Consider the following 12,935-nt stretch of genomic DNA (forward strand, 5'->3'; position numbering starts at 1 on the left):
ATGTCCTGCCATTCCCTTCTGGCCTGCAGAGTTTCTGCTGAAAGATGAGCTGTTAAGTGTATGGGTTTTCCCTGGTATGTTGCTTGTTGCTTCTCCCTTGCTGCTTTTACTATTCTTTCTTTGTGTTTCATCTTTGTTAGTTTGATCAGCATGTGCCTTGGCCTGTTTCTCCTTGGGCTTATCCTGTATGGGACTCTCTGTGCCTCTTGTGACTGTGTGTCTCTTTGTGAACTTGGTTAACTATTTCCTTTTCCTTGTTGGGGAAAGTTTCAATTATAATCTCTTCAAAAATTTTCTCATACCCTTTCTTTTTCTCTTCTTCTTCTGGGGCCCCTATAATTCAAATGTTGGTGCGTTTGGTATTGTCCCAGAGGTCTCTGAGACTGTCCTCAGTTCTTTTCATTCTTTTTACTTTATTCTGCTCTTCAGAAGTTATTTCCATCATTTTATCTTCCAGCTCACTGATTTGTTCTTCTGCTTCAGATATTCTGCTATTGATTCCTTTTAGAGCATTTTTAATTTCAGGAATTGTGTTGTCTCTGTATGTTTATTCTTTAACTCTTCTAGGTCTTTGTTAATTGATTCTTGCATTTTCTCCATTTTGGTTCCAAGGTTTTTGATCACCTTTACTATCATTATTCTGAATTTTTTTCAGGCAGTTTGCCTGTTTCCTCTTCATTTATTTGGACTTCTGTGTTTCTAGTTTGTTCCTTCGTTTGTGTGGTATTTCTCTGCCTTTTCATTATTTTTTTTAACTTACTATGTTTGAGTTCTCCTTTTTTCCCAGGCTTCAAGGTTGAATTCTTTCTTCCTTTTGGTTTCTGCCCTCCTAAGGTTTGTCCAGTGGTTGGTGTAAGCTATATATATGATGAGATTTGTGCTGAGTTGTTTTTTTTTTCCCCCTTCTCATGGGCAAAGCTGAGTGAGGTGGTATCCTGTCTGCTGATAACTGGGCTTGTATTTCTGTTTTTTTGTTGTTGTTGTTTGGATGACAACCAGTGTCTCAAACTTTATCAGAGGCAGTGGGGCCAACAGCCAGTATCAGGACCTCAGAGCTTGGCTTTTCCAATTTTCTGATGTTTCACCTCCCTGGGTGAAGAGTGAGGTCAGGAGAGACAAGGCTTTTAAGGCTGCCTGCAGTAAATGTGGTTGGTAGGTATGGTCGCTGTGTGAAATGAAACCATCTCCTGCCATACCAACAAACAGGAAATGACATCCCTCAGTGATTTCTGGCCTCCAAATGTGAATGAGGGCTCCCAAAACTGCAACCCAGCAGATGCTTCCACCCCGCACGGTGAATCCTGAGGAGCCCAAGATCCCACTTCTTAATGACAGGAGTACCAAGCAATTGATTATAGCTCTGGGTTTAAATTGTCACAAGGTTTGATGATAGGATAGAGAACGAGGCAGAGGTCAATTTATGGGTCTCTGGATGCTCTGTCTGGGAGCTGACTGTTCTTTCTTCAAGGTGTAGGGAGTCGCTTTGGGAATCTTATAACAGAGGAAAGATGATGCTATTTATCAATTGGGAACTTGACCTTGATGACAACGTAGAGAAAAGAGAGGAGAGGAGTCAGAGGGACACGAGTTTGAACAGTTTAATGCTAGTAGGCGTGAGAGCAGGATGCAGAAAATGTATTTGGGCTGTTTGGAGATAAGGGCCAAAAAAGTCATCATGTTTCTAGTTTTGCTGGCTCATTGCTGATGATGTGTTTTAATAAGGAAAAAAGATAATAATGCTGTGGTAGAAACACATGAGAAGGAGATGCAGAGAAGGAAGTTTAGCTTTGGCCTTTATGAGTTTGATATGTCACTGGGACTTGTAGATGGTGATATCTAATATGAGGCTCTGGAGCCCAGGAGAAAGGTCAGGGCCAGATATACGGACCTCGGAACATTGATTTAGCAATGGTTTGTTGGTTGAAACAATAAAAACGGAAGAGATTACTTAGAAAGAGAGTATCATGCTCTTCCATTGCTGTAAAGAAAATGAGGTCTCAGAACAAAATCTGGAGACAGCAAAGGTTTATTGGTCAAGTAAGCAAACAAGAGAATGTTTCTTTTGTTTGTTTTGCAATGTATTTAGAATTGTGAGAGCCCATTAGCTACCTTCTTAAAGGCAAATCATTTTTGTTGTTGTTTCTTAGGCATGTTATCTTTGTCTTTCTAATTAGTTGTGGAATTTTGAGTACAAATCTAACACAAAACTGTGGTTGAATATTAAAGCAAATGTATTGTAGCATTAAACATAGCAAAACTATATTTTCATCTAATGACATATCACAAAATAAAACATTTATGAAATTTATGTATTTGAGATACTTTGAGGATTAAATACAGTGCTGAGAATTATAGATTCTGGAAGGCTTACCCTCTGCATGTTGTGATGGGAATGGTGGTTCTTGGATGCCCTATTGGGATAGTTTCTGATGATTCTTTATAATATTAGGACCTATAGCGCTGGCTATTGTTGAGTTTAGGAAACAAAAAGAGTGAGTGGTATCCAGGGAGGTTTGAAGGGGATTAAGACAACTGTATTTGCTTACAAGAAACCATGGTCTCAAAGTAATTATAAACCTGGAGACTGAGAGCCAGAGTTAAAGCTCATGCACTGGCCTGGGTAGTCCATGCTCATTGGTCTTAGAGTAAGAATGTAGTAACATTGAAAGTGATAGGTGGGACCAAAGAATGTGGTGTTGAGACTAATACCAAGCACAGGAGGGCAGGGTAATTATAAGAACATAGGAAGTTATCTTGTACTGAATTCACCAGACTATTTATAGAGCCTCACATGGGGGCTTAGTGAATCCAGGGACTTCCAAACATTCATCTGAATTCCACTGAATTGTCTTTTCAATTGTTGCAGCACTTATTTCTACCAGCCACCTTTCTGAGTGATTTACAGTTTAATCCTTATAAAAGCCATGAGGTAGGTAACATTGTCACCCTTATTGAACCCACAGGGACACAGGCACAGAGAACAGCTGAGCTGAGATTCAGGTAGAGCCTTCTAGAGACTGTGCTGTTAACTGATACATTATGATAGGTCTTTACTACTGGCATTTCATTTTAGTAATTCACAGAGAGTAAATACTTGAATGTGTCACTTTTTGCACACTTGCCTAGTACTTTTGGGTTTCTCCTTCCAAGCTTGAAGTCAATTCAGTTTCCATTAAATATCAAGTTATGTTTTTAGGGAGGGATTTGAATTAAAATACCTGGCCTTAAGGGTTATGCTTCTCTGAGTGAAGTTTTCATCCCCGCCTGCCTAAACCTAATTTTCCATATTGAAACTTTGTGGTCAGAACAATGCTGATGCTTTGTCAGTGGTCAATAAAAGTGTTTTTAATGGTTTATTAATTGGTGGATAATACCAATCAATATATGCTTAGAATAAGTGGAACACAAAACAAAATTAAATTTCTCAATATCTATGTGCATCTCCCACTTTAAATACTATAGGGGTATGAAGTCAATGTCTTCTTTATTTATTGATTCACTCAGTATCCAAAAGTCTTGTGTGCTTTATAAGAGAGCTATTATAATAGGATCATGAAGCGATCTTTCTCTCTGCTGTGAAAGTGGATTTACCCACCTGTGAATATCCATCTTTCTAGTATTTCCTGTTATTTATTCACCCTTTGACTAATGACATAAGTTATAAGTGGAGTCTTTTTTTTTTCCTCTCTTTTTAACAGTATCAAGGATGTTAAATCTCTTCTCTCTGCTCTTATGTAACTGTACGACACAGCTCAAGCCATGATCCAGGAGCCGTCTTATATTTTTTCCTTCAGTTCCTGTGTCTATGATTATAACTTATCTCAGTCATCATTTTTTCTCACTACCTGTGCCTCTGCCTCCATTTAGGCGCTCATCAAATCTTTCCTGAGCAGTAGCAGTGATTTCTCATGCTGTCTGGTTCCAAGCTTACTAAATACCCCAACCTCTTTTGTCCCCCAGTTTCTTCATTACATATTGAAGAAAAGGATCTCACTAATGTGGAAGTTTATTATTCATTCTACAATTTAAACTTTTTGGTGTGCGATGCTATATTCAGGACAGAGTCTCAATTTGTTAGTAAGTTGCTGTGCCTCTCCAGGTTCCTGTCTGAATATTTAATTATCACACTAATTAAGCACCAATTAAGACAATTCAAATATTAACTGTCTCAAATGAGATTTATACAAGGCAGAGGAACCAGAAATCAAATTACCAATATATGTTCTATCATAGAAAAAGCAACAGAATTCCAGAAAAACATCTGCTTCTGCTTCATTGTCTATGCTCAAGCCTTTGACTGTGTGGATCACAACAACTGTGGAAAGTTCTTAAGGAGATGGGAATACCAGACCATCTTACCTACCTCCTGAGAAACCTGTATGCGTGTCAAGAAGCAATAGGTAGAATCAGACATGGAACAACAGACTTGTTCCAGATTGAGAAAAGTGTATGTCACGGCTATATATTGTCACCCTACATATTCAACTTTCATGTAAAGTACATCATGAGAAATGCCAGGCTGGATGAATCACAAGCTAGAATTAAGATTGCCAGGAGAAATATCAATAACCTCAGATATGCAGATGATACCACACTAATGGCAGAAAGGAAAGAGGAACTAAAGAGCCTCTGATGAAGGTGAAAGAGGAGAGTGAAAAAGCTGGCTTAAAACTCAGCATTCAAATAAGGAACATCATGACATCTGTTCCCATTATTTCATGGCAAATAGATGGGGAAAAATGGAAAGAGTGACAGACCTAATTTTCTTTGTCTCCAAAATCACTGCAGATGGTGACTGTAGCCATGAAATTAAAAGATATTTGCTCCTTGGAAGAAAAGCTAAGACAAACCTAGACAACGTATTAAAAAGCAGAGACATTCCTTTGCCAACAAAGGTCCGTATAGTCAAAGATATGGTTTTTCCAGTAGTCATGTATGGATGTGAAATTTGGGCCATAATGTTGGACTGAGTGCCAGAGAATTGATGCTCTCGGATTGTGGTGCTGGAGAAGACTCCTGAGAGTCCCTTGGAGAGCAAGGAGATCCAACCAGTCCATCCTAAAAAGGAAATCAACCCTGAATATTCATTGGAAAGACTGATGTTGAAGCTGAAGTTCCAGTACTTTGGCCAACTGATGCAAAAAGCTGACTCATTGGAAAAGACCCTGATGCTGGGAAAGATAGAGGGCAGGAGGAGGATGGGATGACAGAGGATAAGATGATTGGATGGCATCATCGACTCAAAGGACATGAATTTGACCAAACTCCAGGAGATAGTGAAGGATGAGGAAGCCTGGCATGCTGCAGTAAATGGGGTCACAGAGTTGGACATGACCGAGTGACTGAATACAACAAATGAGATATTCAGAAGCTTGATAGTAGCCAATGGAGATAAAGAGTAATAGATGTGTGATGTTCAGATGGTACACCTTGGTGATTTTTAAAAGATGCACATATCCTTTATATCTGGGTCCATTTTGATTTTTGAAGATGAAAGCTAACTAGTAAGATTACGTAATTTTTACTACTGCATGGAAGTTCACTGTTAGTATAATTACAACAGAAGTAGATTCTTCTACAAAAGTCCTGCACCGAACCACTCAAAATCTTCTTTATATTTTGATGAGAGCATAAAAGAGGGAATCAAGGAAGTTTTTACACTCATTCTAAGCCTTTTAATTAATATAAGTTGCTGGAATCCTGGCCAGAGGTTTTGAGGTTACCATAGTGCTCAGCAGAAAAAGTTCAAAAGTTCTGTGATTGATTGCTTAGTTATGTGTGTAATGAACAAGTGGCAAGTTATAAATAGTATGACTTATTTTCTAGTTCTTACTAAAAGGTGACTTAAAAATTTTAAATATAGTGTTTACTTGGGGGATTTTTGAGGAGAGCTGTCTGGATACTAAAAATACCTTACAATATAAGTTTCTTTTACTGCCTACTTCATCTTTCTACATAAAGTAATCTGTTGAATGAAATTATCTAATATTCTCTCTCTGAATGCTGAAAAGTATCTATTGGAAGTAGATGTATTTGACACTGGAAAAGATGATACCCTGAAGGAGATATTCACAAATCCAAAGGACAATGAATTCATAGAAAAATAAGCATTAAAATATTGCCAGTTGTAATATGTAAGTAAATAATATGTCATAGTAGAACACAGCATAGTTTATAGAATTCAACAAACATTTAAATTTCAGTACTATCATTTATAAGATGCATAACTTGTACAAGTGAGTTAATGTTTAAAGCCATCAATTTCACATGTTTCAGTGAGGAATAGAGCATTAACTTTGCAGGACTATTGTGGCTAACGTCACTTAATAAGGACACAATGAAGACGTGTTGTTTTCCCTCCTTTAGCGTAATTTTGATAATTCCATTCTTATAACAATTTCACTTGGTTATAAAATGGTTATATCATTACCATTGTTGGATACTGGAGTGAGTTGCCATGCCCTTCTCCAAGGGATCTTCCTGACCCAGGGATCGAACACACGTCTCTTATTCTCCCACATTTGGCAGGCATGTTCTCTACCACTAGGGCCACCTGGGAAGCCCGTTGTTTGAATAATACTACTCCAGTATTCTTGCCTGGAGAATCCCACGGACGGAGGAGCCTGGTGGGCTCTAGTCCACCGGGTTGCAAAGAGTCGGACACCAATGAGTGACCTCACTTCACTTCACTTCAAACCCATGATAGGAACTGGGAATGCAGAAATGAACATACCATTAGCCTTGTCCTGGTGAACAATGCCATCTACTCAGGAGGCAGACATTTACCATGATAAATTTCCATATTAAGCAAACACTTAGAGATGAGTAAAGACCTGGGGACTCGTGGAGGACAAAAGTAACTCTACAGTACTTGAGAAATGCCTCAACAAGGAGGAGACATTTGAGTAGGATCTTAACGTAGAAGCAAGATAGCATAATGTGGGGACAGGAAATAATGGTGTTCTAGGTTGAAGGAAGCCTCATGAGGAAATGCAGGGAGCTGGGAGAAGAAGCCCCAGGCCATGGCTGAGGTCTGGTGACAGGGGAGAACGTGGGGTGGAGGATGTGCCAAGGAGAGGAAGCTGTAGGAAAGTCTGAGGAGACACGCAGAAGCACTCTGTAAACCAGACCACAGAATTTGGACTCTGTCCTGCAGACAGTGGGGAGTCAACAGCAAGTTCAAAGAAAAATACTGACATCTATTCTTTCTTGGGAATGTTGGTTCTGTTGACTCTGAGAAGAATGAATTAGACTAGCTGTGAAAAAAAAGACTGATAACAAAGTGACTAGTCACCCGAGTCATCATTAGAATCCATGAGCGGGATGGCACAGGGGGAAGAATGGAGTGGGTCATGATCAGGAGGAAGCTCTTTGTTCAATGGAAAAAAGTATTTGACACTAAATTTAAACAGTAACAGCAAAGAGAAAGAGGACGATTTGGAAGAAGAAGAGTGAGTTGAGGTTGGAACATATGGGGAATATCTGGGAGAAATCTATTAATAGCTGCTAGATCCAGGTAGATTATCTAGGAGATAATGAGATATTTTAGAAAAAAGGCTGACTGTAGAATTGAGATTGGATTATAAAATAGAGATTTAATATAAATAATGGAGGGGTAGATTAGCTGATGCCTAGGATTATGATTTTGAAAATATTCATGGTCATAGTACTAAATTTAGAAGATGAGTGTGGTGAGTGAACCTGAGTCTGGGAAGGAAGAGGAGGAGCAGCTCAAGAGAGAGCTGTTGTGTTGAGAAAGCTAAGGGACCTGATGCATGCTCAGTCCTTCAGCCGTGTCCAACTCTTTGCGACCTTGTGGGCTGTAGCCCACCAGGATCCTCTGTCCATGGGATTCTCCAGTCAAGAATACTGGAGTGGGTGGCCATGCCCTCCTCCAGGGGATCTTCCTGACCCAGGGATTGAACCCATCTCCCATGGACTGAGGTAGGCTACAGGCTCTGTCTTCTGCATTGATGAACCTGCATTCAGGCAGGTTCCTTACCACTGGTGCCACCTGGAAAGTCCAATTATGTATAGGAATCCTGTTAAAATGAAGATTCAGAGTCAGTAGGTTTGGGAACAGACCAGTATTTCTAACAAGGTCCATCCGACTCTTTGTGACTCCATGGACTATACAGTCTATGGAATTCTCCAGACCAGAATACTGGAGTCTGCCATTCCCTTCTCCAGGGGATCTTCCCAACTTGGGATTGAACCCAGGTATCCTGCATTGCAGGCAGATTACCAGATGAACCACCAAGGAAGCCTCTCAGTTCAGTCGCTTAGTCGTGTCTGACTCTTTGTGACCCCATGAACTGCAGCACCCCAGGCCTCCCTGTCCATCACCAACTCCCTTACTCAAACTCATGTCCATCGAGTCGGTGATGCCATCCAGTCATCTCATCCTCTGTCATCCCCTTCTCCTCCTGCCCTCAATCCCTCCCAGCATCAGGGTCTTTTCCAATGAGTCAACTTTTCGCATGAGGTGGCCAAAGTACTGGAGTTTCAGCTTCAGCATCAGTCCTTCTAATGAACACCCAGGACTGATCTCCTTTAGGATGGACTGGTTGGATCTCCTTGCAGTCCAAGGGACTCTCAAGCATCTTCTCCAATACCACAGTTCAAAAGCATCAATTCTTCAGCCCTCAGCTTTCTTCACAGTCCAACTCTCACATCCATACATGACCACTGGAAAAACCATAGCCTTGACTAGATGGACATTTGTTGGCAAAGTAATGTCTCTGCTTTTTAGTATGCTATCTAGGTTGGTCATAACTTTCCTTCCAAGGAGTAAGCCTCTTTTAATTTCATGGCTGCAGTCACCATCTGCAGTGATTTTGGAACCCAAAAAAATAAAGTCTGACACTGTTTCCACTGTTTCCCCATCTGTTTCCCATGAGGTGATGGGACCAGATGCCATGATCTTCGTTTTCTAAATGTTGAGCTTTAAGCCAGCTTTTTCACTCTCCTCTTTCACTTCCATCAAGAGGCTTTTTAGTTCCTCTTCACTTTCTGCCATAAGGGTGGTGTCATCTGCATATCTGAGGTTATTGACATTTCTCCCGGCAATCTTGATTCCAGCTTGTGCTTCCTCCAGCCCAGCGTTTCTCATGATGTACTCTGCATATAAGTTAAATAAGCAGGGTGACAATATACAGCCTTGATGTTCTCCTTTTCCTATTTGGAACCAGTCTGTTGTTCCATGTCCAGTTCTAACTGTTGCTTCCTGACCTGCATACAGGTTTCTCAAGAGGCAGGTCAGGTAGTCTGGTATTCCCATCTCTTTCAGAATTTTCCACAGTTTGTTGTGACCCACACAGTCGAAGGCTTTGGCGTAGTCAATAAAGCAGGTCAAATCATGCCAGTTCTGCTCCTCTGTGGACAACACTTTGAGTAGTGAGACTCTGGTGGTTAATAAAAATAGGTAATCAAAATTCAGGATCTGTTTACTTTGAGAAGCATTCTTTCTTTATAAATATATGGATATTGCAATTCCGTGTGGAGATTTGTGCTGAAGCTGTTTTAGATAGTTCTGGCAGTTGGGATCCTTCTGTGTTTTGAATACCAGATGAATTTCATCCTTTGTTTAATTGGCTGTCTAGAAACTCCACCTCTTCCCTTCCATGTTAGAGGAAATAAAAAGCATTCCCTTGATATTCTACTTTATTATATAGATGAGCAGATGCTTCTTTAGTATAGGACTCACAGTGAGTTCTAAGTATTTTTTTGTTTTTCTTTTGTTTCTGATACCTTTTGCCATCCAAATTATTAACTAGAAGGAGTTTCCTTTGATAACATTTCTGGAAAAGAAGACACAATCTTCCATCCAGATGTCTGCAAATCCTTAGTTGACTGATGCTCTAACTCTTTTACCTCCCCTCACTTGCCTCAGAGCTGTGTCTACATGTCCCTTGTGTCTGTTTCATTAATAAATTGTTTTGACTGTGTCCACTCACCTACTTTGTTACTAGCCAGTTTGTAAATCTGAAACTAGGGAAATGGTATTACAAGCATTGTGAGAAAAAATATGTTTCTGCTGCACAGGGAGTCAGAGCCAGGTTAAAAAATAATCAAGAAAAATGAAGGGAACTAGAGTCGCTGTGGGAAGTGTTGAGGCTTGCGTTAGCATAGGAGACATGAAAATTGAAGGAGAACATAGATACAAATAAATTTGTAGAGGTCGAATCAGCATGGCAGGATACTGATTGTACATCTACAATAATTAAAAGGAAGAAAAAAAGGGAAGAGTTGACTCCTGAGGCTTCAAGTCCAGAGGGTTAAATAAAATGGTGATCTTGTGAACAGAAATCATGAAATGAAAGATAGGATCTGATTAGAACTTGGGAATTAAAAAAGAAAATGGTGAGTTTGATGTGGTAGTTGATTTTGAAGGTCATGGAAATGGGTGTCTTTTATTCATTTGATGTTGATCACTGGCAATATGGTGCAGATATTAATCCCAGCCTTCAATTATTAATTAACACCAGCAGGAAGCAGGGTTTAATCCCCGGGTGGTGAAGATCCCCTGAATAAGGGTATGGTTGCTGCTGCTTAGCTGTTTCAGTCATGTCTGACTCTGTGCGACCCTGTTGCCTGCCAGGCTCCTCTGTCCATGGGATTCTCTAGGCAAGAGTACTAGAGTGGATCGCCATGCCCTACTCCAGGGGGTCTTCCCGACCCAGGGATAGAACCTGGGTCTCCTGCATTGTAGGCAGAGTCTTTACCACTGAGCCACCAGGAAAGCCCAAGAGTATGGCTACCCACTCCAGTATTCGTGCCTGGAGAATTCCATGGACTGAGGTGCCATTCCATGGGGTTGCAAAGAGTTGGACATGACTGAGTGACTAACACTTTCACTTTCTGGTTTATTTTACCTGAAATCTTATGTAAGACTCAAATGAAAGAATGCATACAAGTGCTTGAGGAAAGATAGCATATGAAAAAGCATGTCTTTAAGAGGTGGATAATGGAAGAAGTGAAGGAAAGAGAAAATGATCAAGAATGATGGTGGGAAGATCAATTGAGTTTATCTAGTAGGACAGTCTATGAAAGAGAGTCAGAAAGGCAGAAGGAACAATATGGTCAAATTCAAAGATATTAGAATATGTTAAGAACTGAATCAGACTCTTGTGTTCTTCAAATAACAGTTTCACAATTGCAAGAAGAGAATAGAGCAGAAACCAAGTTTTAAAGAATGGAAGTAGGGTGGCTCAGTACAAAAATATAGGCAACTTGTAGAGTATTCTCTGATGTGCATGTGCTCAGTCATGTCCAACTCTTTGTGGCCCAATGGATTATAACCCACCAGCTCCTCTATCCATGGGATTTCCCAGGTGAAAATACGGAAACGGGTTGCCATTTCTTCCTCCATGGGATCTTCCTGACCCATGGACCAAACCTGCATCTCCCGTGTTTCCTTCTTTGGCAGGTGGATTTGTTACTTTTAAGCCACCTAAGAAACCCTATATTCTCTGATAATGAGAAAACACGCATGGGCAATAAAATCAAATTGATTTTGGCCAAGTCAATTAACTTCTCTAGATTTTGCTGTTGGTTTCCACTTCCATAGTAGAAATTATGATACTTTATAAATCATTGAGGAAGGTATCAATGAGGTGGCCTCAACTCCCTTAGGGAATGTGCATTTTTTTTTTAATGGGCATCTCTCCTGCTAATATTTGTCTTTAATTTGGAAGGTACAGGATAGAAGACATCATGGTAAACCTTTAGGTAGTTCTCTTTTTCTCAGTTGACACATCCACAGAAGATTGTTTTTTCACTGCAGGTGCTTTAACATTTAACTTTTGAGTGAATGTCCCATCCCACTAGAACATTTTGTTTTTGTGTTTAAGCTGTCCTCTGACGTTGTGGTAGTCGAGGTGTAGTTTGGCCATTGTGGCCAGTTGTCTTTGTGGCCGGTGCCATTGGAATACAGAATGTACTCTCTGCAAATAAGAATATATCATGTATCCTCTTGAAAACAAGTGCCCTGAAAAGCTATCTCAGTATGAAGATGTATTTATTCCTCTCTAGCCAAGCAATTCTAAGGACCTGCATGCTCCCACACCGCCTGCCTCTGTGGAGTTAGAGTTTACTTAGGAAACGTGTCACCATTTTAAGGACACCATTAATCACCATTTTGATTAAATGCCCTCTGCTTGGCAGCAAAGCAGTTGGCTGAAGAGCAGGGCTCCACACAACCCTTCTACCCTGATTCCAACACCCCCATGTTGTTCCTATCTCCTTGAAGGCCTTGAAAACGGTGCATGTGCAACTGGCTTCATGTAGAGGCATCACAGTTCACCAACACGGTGATTCTCTACTCACATGTCAACCCATGACCATCACAGCGCAGGTGGAAATGTTTGGGTCCACTGAGTCTTACTATGTCCTCAGAACTCTAGTTTCAGAGCCATTAGGTAATTCAGAAATCAGTTCAAACTGAAGCACAGATGTTGATTTTGTTTATAAAGTATCACTGCTCTTCAAAACTCGGTTTCCATGATGCTCTTTGGTATATATTTGGCCAAAGATTGTGATTTAAAAAATCATTAAGAATTATAATTTAAGAATTCCCAGAAATTGTCCTCAACAGTTGTTCAGTCTGTTTTTGAAGAGTTTGACTCCATTTTAATCTCAATTTTTGCATGGCTCTTTCTCCGGAAAGGTATCTTTTATTAATCACTTCCTTTAAATGCTGTATCCAGGGCTAGAGATCAGCAATAACTTATTAGACAGAAACCAGATATTTTAACTTTTGGTATTCAAAATAGTATTTAGGTTAAAATTTTCTAATTAGAGGTCATAAAATAATGACTCACATTTCATACTTTTTGTCATTTGAATCTTTTTTTGAGAAAGAGATCTTGCTATGGTATAAGTCAAATTTTAGCTTTCCTGAAGTTTTCACCGCCATTTACAAAGGTTGAATTCTT

The 12,935-nt window shown here is 40.0% G+C and overlaps 1 protein-coding gene across 11 annotated transcripts in view; it reads left to right on the top strand.

The window, feature by feature from the left end:
• NAV3 (neuron navigator 3) overlaps positions 1 to 12,935 on the top strand; it is an 892,289-nt gene that overhangs the window by 666,083 nt on the left and 213,271 nt on the right. The window lies entirely within an intron of this gene.

Source organism: Cervus elaphus, chromosome 3 (assembly GCF_910594005.1).
Source record: "Cervus elaphus chromosome 3, mCerEla1.1, whole genome shotgun sequence".
In the NCBI taxonomy this organism is placed as follows: Eukaryota; Metazoa; Chordata; class Mammalia; order Artiodactyla; family Cervidae; genus Cervus; species Cervus elaphus.